Source organism: Mus pahari, chromosome 5 (assembly GCF_900095145.1).
Source record: "Mus pahari chromosome 5, PAHARI_EIJ_v1.1, whole genome shotgun sequence".
Classification (NCBI taxonomy): domain Eukaryota; kingdom Metazoa; phylum Chordata; class Mammalia; order Rodentia; family Muridae; genus Mus; species Mus pahari.
Genome location: NC_034594.1, coordinates 30,358,809 through 30,368,566, shown reverse-complemented (window position 1 = coordinate 30,368,566; position 9,758 = coordinate 30,358,809).

Here is a 9,758-nt window from a genome sequence, read left to right as displayed (position 1 = left end):
TATATATATATATATATTTTTTTTTTTTTTAAAAAAGAGTACTAATTGCTCTTCCAGAGATCCTGAATTCAATTCCCAGCAACCACATGGTGACTCACAACCATCTGCAATGGGATCTGATGCTCTCTTCTAGGGTGTCTGAGGACAGCTACAATGTACCCATATACATAAAATAAATAAATCTTTATTTAAAAAAAAAGAAAATAGAAACTTCATAAAATTATTCCTTTTAATTTTTACGATTATAATTACATCATTTCTTCCTTTCCCTTCCTTTCTCCTAACCCTCCATTGTTCTCTTTCAAATTCATGAACTCTTTTTAAAATTGTTACATGTATATGTGCATATATATTATGATGATGATGATGATGATGATGATGATGATGATGATGATGAAATAAATAAATATACCCTGCTCAATGAATGTTACTTTTACAGATAATTTTTGCGCTAGCTATTTGGTATTGGATCACCAACTGTTGTACTTTTCTTTAAGAAAGACTATCTCGGTATTCCTTAGATGCTTGTATTTATCTGTGTAGGGTTGAGTTGTCCTGCTCCACTCCCAACCCTCTGGTTGATTTTAGCAAGCCTGTTACAATTTTTTTTAACATGGTGATGAACTTTAAAATGCTGGTAGATGCTATGCAGATTGCTGAGGGACAAAGACACTAATGTATTTACTCACCTGTGAGCCCTACAAAACAAACTCATACCTGCTCAATTAACTTTTGTGGAGGTAATCAACTCACCACTGGATATAAGATCACTCCATGTGAGAGGATTCATACATGGTACTATAAGTCCAGTTAAGAAACCATGCTTGGAGAGGTCATAGTTTGTTGTTTAACTAAACTGATAATAGCATCAAGCTGCTTCGAAATTTCTATGTTTATAGCCATAGAGAAAAGCTATTATTAACCTTAATCAGAAATGACTCATTTTCAGGCTCTTCATGATTCTGAGAATAAATGGCAGTTGTGGACAGAGCCTTAAATGAAACATTTATATCATCTCTCTAAGGCTCAGCATATGCTATGGAAAACAGAGCAGTCAGGGAGCACAAAAGAGCCAGAAGATAGAGCAAAAGTCAGCAAATGCCATCTCATGACTCCATGCAACCAATGCAATAATGAAAGTGCAATAATTGCAGATATTGACACTAGGCTGTTAAGACTGGCCCTGTAAGCAATCAATCCTAGAAGGAGTGGGTATCACAAAATATACCCCTTACTGCTGATCAGCTATTGATAGATTCTTAGAGAGGAGCAACCACTGTTTTCAGTTGTGCACCCACTGCTGAACTCACCAGGCCCTGATGTATAGTTACAAATATATGATTATATGGATGCCCTTGCTTCAAACTTGTATTAGAAATAGATTTATAAAGAAGAGGAGGGAGATAGGAGTAGAAAGGAGATAAGAATGGGTGGAGGGTAAGACTGATCAGCATATATTGTATACACATTTGAAACTGTTAAAGAACACATTTAATTGATAAAGTCATTCTGGTATGATTTGAAAGTAAGTAGAGTTTCACAGAGATAAATGAGATAATACATGTACACATATATATGATATTTTTGTATGGTATGTAATCTCTTTCTTGGAAGTTGGGAAGAGTAGGTCCTGGAAATAGTCATCAAATACTTTAAGCACATCAAAATTCATAAACATGAGAATTATAGAAAAACGTATTTAAATTATTTTTATATTTTTCTTTCTTAATATTTTATTAGAGATGAAACTCACTTGAAGATTTTGGTCTCAAACTCCAGCTTTCTCCAAACTATAACCATGACTTTATGTGTACTTTTTTCATCTCCACCTTCTTTTCTTTGCTTGAATATATATTCTTTATTGTAGTAAGCAATATTTCCATGTTGACTATATCAAATTTTCTATGAATTATATCTGCTTTAAAATATGATACACAAACTAGTAGGCCAATGTTTGCAAATATTTGTAGGTGAGGGAACTGAAACATATTTAGAATTCTTGGTGGATAAGTAAGGAGATTAACTTAAGTTCTGTTTTCTTTCTTCTTTCCTTTTTGGACCTTTTCTTTTTCCCTTTCATTTTTATTAGATATTTTCTTTATTTACATTTCAAATGTTCTCCCCTTTCCTGGTTCTCCGCCAAAACCCCTGCTTCTATGAGAGTGTTCCCCCAACCATCTACCCACTCCCACCTTCACATTCCCCTACACTGGGACATCAAGCCTTCACAGGACCAAGGACATTTCTTCCCACTGATGACCTATGAGGCCATCCTTGGCTACATATGCTGCTGGAGCCATGGGTCCCCTCTCTGCCTCCTTGGTTGGTGATTTAGTTCCTGGGAGCTCTGGTGGGTCTGGTTGGTTGATATTGTTTTTCTCCCTATGGGTTGTAAATCTCTTCAGCTCTTTGAGAGTCCTTTCTCTAACTCCTGCATTGGGGACTCCACTCTCAGTCCAATGGTTGACTGTGAGCATCAACCTCTGTATTTGTTAGCTTCTGGCAAAGCCTCTCAGGAGACATCTATATCAGGTTCTTGTCATCAAGCATTTCTTGATATCCACAATAGTATCTGGGTTTGGTGTCTGTATATGGAATGGATCCCCAGGTAGGGCAGTCTCCAGATGGAATTTCTGCTCCACACATTGTCTCTGAATTTCCTCCCATTTTTTTTTTTCTGATTCTAAGAAGGACTGAAGCAACGTATGAAGGACTCTACACTTTGGTCTTCCTTCTTCTTGAGCTTCATGTGGTCTGTGAATTATATCTTGGGTATTCTGAGCTTCTGGGCTAATATCCACTTATCAGTGAGTATATACCATGTGTGTTCTTTTGTGACTGGGTTATCTCACTCAGGATGACATTTTCTAGTTGCATCCATTTGCCTTATAATTTCATAAATTCATTGTTTTTTAATAGCTGAGTAGTTACATTGTGAAACTACATTGTGGTGTTTCAGCTCTGCTTTTTGTGTTTCTTACTCTGTCTTTCCATAATTCTATAAACAACTTTTCAAAATGAGAAGTTTCTTGAAATAAAAGATGGGTATAAGAGCTCATGCTTATAAACCTAGCACCAGTGAAACTGACTCAGAAGTATTGTCAGGGGTTTAAGCCTAGGCTAGGCTATAATGTGAGACCATCTCTCCATTGTGTACATGTACCACATTTTCTGTATCTGTTCCTCTACTGAAGGACATCTGGATTCATTCCAGCTTCTGGTCCTTTTCAACTGACTTCTTTCCTTCCACAATTAAACATTCTTAAATTGTAAAGGAATTACACCTCTGTTCATATATTATATCTATTGCCACATTTATATTATTTCTTCATGCTTTCACACCCACCAGTCCATCATAATTTTTAAATTTTGTTAAGAACATCCATTTCTCTCCTAATTGCTTATTATAAGCTCTTCCAAGTTTTTACATATTTGCTCCTTCTCAGGAGTGTAGTGGGTTGAATATGGAATCCTGGTGTTTGTTTTTCTGTGCTCTACAATTCTTAGTGCAATAGATGATAGTTCTCATAGTTTGTATAGATTGCTTGGTTTTCAGAGAGCTGTGTAATCCCTGCCTAGTCCTGGCTAATTATGTTCACATAAATATCAACCTTAAACTACAGCTCTCTGCTGACTCATTTAAATAAAACTGCTACTTTCTCTGTTCTCTAATGAGCTTAATTTACAGATGTATGTTCTAACTTGGTGAGCTGGATGAGTTTATAATTGGAACTAGAAAGAATGAGATATTGCCAGTGACAAAAGCAGTGGTAAATATTGCTGATGAAAAGATGAGAAAGAGGGGAAGATGTCTGAGACATGCACAGAGGAAAATTACATTGTGGTGTTTCAGCTCTGCTTTGTTATGTATTTTACTCTGTCTTTCCATAATTCTAAAGACAACTTTTCAAAATGAGAAAAGTTTCTTGAAATTAAAAGATGGGTATAGGAGCTCATGCTTATAAACCTAGCACCAGTGAAACTAATTCAGGAGTATTGTCAGGGGGTTAAGGCTAGCCCAATCTATAATGTGAGACCATCTCAAAATATGACTGCATGTGTTCCCCATTTAGTACTGTCCTTATACTGTAAATTCTAAATAGAATAAAGAGAAGTGTGAATTTCTTATTGCATCTTGATTGATAAACATAATTTCCTGGTATGTGGAAAAGGGTGCTTGAATATTGAAAGTTAAATATAAATGTTTGTGAATTTAAATTTAGTTTTTAATTAGATGGCTGCCCTGTATATCTGGAATTTCATGATTTAGATTAACTTCCTGTTATTTTTCATTTTATCTGTATTAAACTATATTACATGCACTGTTATTACCAATAAATTCAGCTCAAACATCAGTTCTTTTCAAATATACTCTGTTTGACAATGACTTTAAGTTATTTAAGATTACATATTTAATTCAAATACAACTGAATTGTTTGGCTAAAAAGAATATTTCAATTTAAGTGAACTTATGCACATACAAAAGCCTTGTAGAAGGCTTTAAAGCCGAGAATCAATAAATTTTATGAGAATAAAATTTTTGAAAAGTTGTGCATTGTTTTCTTAATTCTTTAAAGCTTATATTTCATTCAAAGCATTTATGAATATATAACTTGTATGCTCAGTACAAATGCATTAATCATAAAGACAATACCTAAAACATATTTCTATTTTATGTAAACTTAGATTAAGGTTGGAAAAAAATCAATTTGTCAGTCCAGTTGTTATACATAAAAATAGGATATCAATAGGTACAGAAGCATTTATAAAAATCAACTAAAACCAGAACATGAGAGGCTGTAAGGAGTTCAATATTAGTTAATAGATAATGCAAGATTGAGGAAAAACCCATGGATATACATTCAGACCATCTCAAGACAGTAGAGCATGTCCTAAATCTAACCAGTCATGGTACATCCTTTGCTTCTCTGAAACACTCATCTCCTGCCATTCTTCTTCTGGGGAGGAGTCAATGGGATGGAAAACCTCAGAGCAATGTGAGTGGAGTCAAAAACTGTGGAATTCTTGGTATGATTTATGGAATAAATAGACAGCAAATACATAAGTGAGTATGACATTGAATGATTTAAATTTTAATTTGATTTTATGTGAATGGGTGTTTTACCTGCATGTATGTCTGTGTATCACATGTAAACCTGGTGTTCAAAGACATCAGAAATGGTAATGTGATACACTACTACTCAGTTATACATGGTTGTGCGTTGCCATATGGGTACTGGAAATCAAATCTAGGTCCTCTGGAGTATTAGCCAGTGTTCTTAGTCACTGAATCATTTCTCCATATTTAACTAAGCAGTTGAATTTTAGTAGTACTAAAAAATCACCAAACAACCTAAATGTGTAATACAATATCACTTCTTATAAATAGGAAAATATAAATATAATATGAAGGTAATTACTACTAATCTGGCTTTTCACATCTGTACACCATATGTCCAGCATTTATAAAATCTAGTTTGATATTCAGAATTAACACTAAATGTATTTGATAAAATAAATTCTTTAAAGATTTTAAAATAAGCCATAAAAGTAAATTTTTAAATCTATGCTTTCATTATAAGTGAGTATTCACAAGTATTGGGGTATTAAAGTTATATCCCAGGCATGGAAATATATCATATGAATGAAAAGATTAAAAAAATGAATACTAGATGAAGAAGCAATATGTGAAAAGCTTGGGAAATGGCACTAAATGGATATAGGAAGACTGAGACATGCCCAGCATACATTCCCAGTGGAAATATTATTGCCCTCAAGAGACCAAAATTGATTTGCAATAAGAAGTGAGAAAAGTAAAATGTCTCAGATATTTCAATGATTTATGGCCTTCCAAAGTTGAACTATAACTGACATGTCTCTTGTTAATTAATATTTAATCTAGTTAATTAAATAGGTAATATATTTTAACTAGTTAAATTAAAGTGGATTTTCCCAGTAGAAAAATGATAATGGAAACAGATTGAGAAATAAGAGATAAAGATGCAAAAGAAATCTTGAAAAATGCCAGAACTATGCTTTTCCATTTGTTACAAATCCAGTAGTAATGAATTCAAGGCAAAAACATTTATTTAGCTACCCTTGAAAGATGAAACATAGATATGAATGTACTGTGTTTATTACTAGGGAATAGTCAGTCCATTGGTTCTGTATTGTCCTACAAGCTAGGCAACTTAGGCTCTCAATGTTCAGTGAAAATTTACTACAAATAATACACATAGTAGTATCAAAAGAATTTTCATAATTAGAACTACAATTGATTGTCAATAATGCATTTCCTTAGAGATGCTTAATTTTCACCAGTGTGGTCAAATTTCAAGGTGTAAAATTCTCTTCTGAAATGGGATAACTGTACCCACATAACTTCATCAGCATAGAGGGAAAGGACACTGATACTTTGCTCACTTTTATTTTTAAATTTGATGACATAGTTGATTAGCGTGGGATATACTGACTTAAATCCAGGGTTATGATGGTTTAGATGAGAATACCTTCCATTAGTTATTGGTTCCCAGTTAGTAGAACTATTTATTGGAGATGGTGTGTCAATGAAGGTTGACAAAATTGACTCAAACCAAACTAATTTGAGCATCAAAGATATATATATATATATATATATATATATATATATATATATATATAAAATGCATTGTAGAAATAATGGATCAGATCTTTCAGCTGATCCTCAGGGTACATGCGATGTAAAAATCATGCTTGTGCTTTCTAAGCCAATGATATTTTGTAATAATTGTTATATGCTACAACCTATTTCAGGCAAAATATGTATGTTAATAATTTTTTAATAGGCCATTATTGATTTTCAAAAATAATTTCTATTATGTCAAAGGATTTAAGTTTCTTGCCTTTATAATTTAATGTCTGCTGTCTTCTCCTATTTGTTTAAATTGTCTAGGTCCAACTTTTGTTGAAAAATGCTTTGCTATTTATAAAAATATTTTTTCTCTTCCAAAAAAGAAAAATGCATCAAGATAACATTTCAATTCTTTTTTTTTTTCTTTGTTTTTTTTTTTTTTTTTTTTGAGACAGGGTTTCTCTGTATATCCCTGGCTGTCCTGGAACTCACTTTGTAGACCAGGCTGGCCTCAAACTCAGAAATCTGCCTGCCTCTGCTTCCCAAGTGCTGGGATTAAAGGCGTCCTAATACCAACTTTTGGATAGTTTTAAAAATAGTTTAAATCTCCTTATTTCCTCTGACTAGTTATACTTCAGATCATTTTATTTTATATAATGTTTCCAGAAATTATATAATATAAAAATGTTAGTACCTTTCTTTTTAAATTTTTTGTCCTATTGTTTCTGTATTAAACTCTAAGCTGAGGAGATTTTGACACTTGATGAGTTCAGAGGGAGGGAGAGTTAGTTTTCTTTATGAATGAAGATACTTGTAGAATCACCAGGATCCATTGGATGGCACCATGCCCATGAATATATGGAAATAACAAATTGTACTGAGTTGGATATTAAAACCAAGAGAGCAAAAAGTTGAAAGAGAATAGCGGGTGTATATAGGAAGTTATGAGGAGGAGCAGGTATGAGGAGGATCAAAGTATATTGTATGCAAGTATGAACTTTCCCACAGAATTAATAAAACATTACATTTGTAAATTTCTTTTGGCAGAATGCTCATGTTTACAATATTATTCTACCAGTTCATGAGCATGGAAGTTCTTTCCGTCTTCTAATACCTTCTTCAATCTCTTCCTCAGGAATAACAATTTTCACTGTAAAAGGTCTTTTATTTGATTTCTTACGTTAATCCCTATATTTGTTTTTTAGATTATTGTGATTAAACTATGTCCTTGATCTCTCAGTGTGGATATTGTTCATACACAGGCAGGCTACTGATTTTGTAAATATATTTGGTATACTGCCATTTTACTGAAATTGTTGACCATCTTCTAGAAGTTTTCTAGGACATTTTTGTGTTATCTTTTATGTATAATACATTGTCTGCAAGGAGGAATAATTTTACATATTAAATTCTTATTTGTGTCGCTTTAATTTCTTTCTCTTGTCTTATTGGTGAAGCTAGTTCTTCTAGCATTATATTAAAAAGAACATTTAAAAATATGTTGGCAGAGAACTTGCCACTTACTGCATTTATTATGCTGAGGTATGTTCTCTCCACTCCTTCTAGAACTTTTATCACAAAAGGATACTTCATTTTGTCAAAGGCTCTCTTTTCCCTTTGCATTTATTGAGATGATCATGTGTTTTTTTTGTCTTTAAAACCTCTTATATAAATTTAATGTGCATATTGAAAAGAATCTGAATAGGTAAAGTAGTATTTTCAAAATCAGGGCTGAAAGTATCTAAATACCACAACTTAACCTATACTGTAGAACCAGAATAACAAAAAATAAAAATAAAAATAAAATAAAATAAAATAAATAAAATAACAGTATATAAAATAGCAGAACAAAAAATATCCATTCCATTGTTTTGGTTAGGACTGGCAACTTCGGGTTCACTGGCTGGTCTGGTGTAGATAAAAAAAAAAAAAAAAAAAAAAAAAAAAACAAAAAAAAACCCCACCCTCTCCACGCGCACACACACACACACACACACACACACACACACACACACACACACACTGAACAAATGAGCAAATGAATGAATGAATCTATGACAAAATAAATAAATATTCACATCTTTTTCAAATAGGGAAATCAAGAAATGCAAATAAAAATTACATTGAGATTTCACTCTACTCAAGTCAAACTAGTTATCAACAAACCATCAGCAGCAAATGCTAGAAAGGGTGTAAAAGGAAAAGAACAATAATATACCATTTTTAGATACTTAAATATGTATGCACGGTCACTGTGGAAATTAATATGGGTTTTCATCAGTAAACTAAATCCAAAGCCAGCATACAATCCAGTAGAGCACTACTGGGGTAAAGGTGAAGGAATTTAAGTCAACAAACAATTTATTTCTTCACAACCATATTTCCCACTATCTAGGAGGAGAAGGAGGAGGAGGAGGAGGAGGAGGAGATAATGATGATGAAGACAATAAAAATGTGTGAAGGCTTTGTAGGGAGGAAGATTAGTGTAAGGGGTTTAAGTGTGAGTATAAATATGGGTCTATGTGAAAATCTCATAATGGAGTAGTCTATTCTCTGCAATAAACACACACAAATAAAAGTACTGAAATCGGTGTTTGTATGGACTTTCCCTAAATTTTTATATTATGCAAATTCCTTCTTTCTTTGACATATCTTTTTTTCTCTAAGATGTGAATTAATTTTAATTACTTCAACTTTTTAATTATGATGATAGTAATCTTTGGCTGCCAGTTCCATACCTAAGAAGTTTGGAATTTGCTACTGTCCTACCAACCAGGAAGATATAATGGAAAACAAAGAATTTTTCTCTGGTCCAAATGGAAAAAGCAATCAGAACACAGAGCAAACCCCCATTCCCAATACTGGAGACACTGACAGAAGAATATGGGGAGCTACATCTTATTGGAGGAAAAAAAATCATGAATGGAAAGCTTCATAATTGACAGAGGCAAATCTTACTCTGTTTTTTTTTTTTCCGTTTAATTATTTTAGTAGATATTTTCTTCATTTACATTTCAAATGCTATCCTGAATGACTCCTATACCCTCCCCCCTACCCTGCTCCCCTGCCCACTCACTCCCACTTCTTGGTCCTGGCGTTCCCCTGTATGGGGCATATAAAGTTTGCAAGACCAAGGGGCTTCTTTTCC